This window comes from Nestor notabilis, unplaced genomic scaffold, assembly GCF_000696875.1.
Source record: "Nestor notabilis isolate BGI_N333 unplaced genomic scaffold, ASM69687v1 scaffold20647, whole genome shotgun sequence".
Classification (NCBI taxonomy): domain Eukaryota; kingdom Metazoa; phylum Chordata; class Aves; order Psittaciformes; family Psittacidae; genus Nestor; species Nestor notabilis.
This window is the reverse complement of record NW_009935384.1, coordinates 2,705-2,992: the sequence shown is the minus strand read 5'-3', so window position 1 is coordinate 2,992 and position 288 is coordinate 2,705. Positions and strand designations below refer to the sequence as shown.

At 60.8% G+C, this 288-nt stretch overlaps 1 protein-coding gene across 1 annotated transcript in view; it reads right to left on the bottom strand.

Moving 5' to 3' along the window:
* LIN28A (lin-28 homolog A (C. elegans)) overlaps positions 1-288 on the bottom strand; it is a gene marked incomplete at its 5' end in the record, with an annotated part of 2,026 nt that overhangs the window by 1,269 nt on the left and 469 nt on the right. The gene's annotated exons all lie outside the window — the stretch shown is intronic.

Here is a 288-nt window from a genome sequence, read left to right as displayed (position 1 = left end):
TCATCCTCACCGATGCCACAGAGCAGTGTGGGCAGACGGAGCTGCCTTGCGTGCGTTTTAAATCCTGCATCCATCTAGGGCAGCCACAACCCTTTTCTCTTTCCTTTTCCTTGCCAGAGACTCACCCCGGGGCTCCCAGCCTCGCTGTAGGAGATGCTGCCAGGACGTCCGGCCATTTCCTTCCCACAAGGAAGGGTTTCTCTTCAACAAAATTACCCGTGCCCAGCGCGGCTCCCCGGGACGAGGGCAGCGGCCGCCCGGGGTGTCCCTGCCCTCTGCACTTCTCTG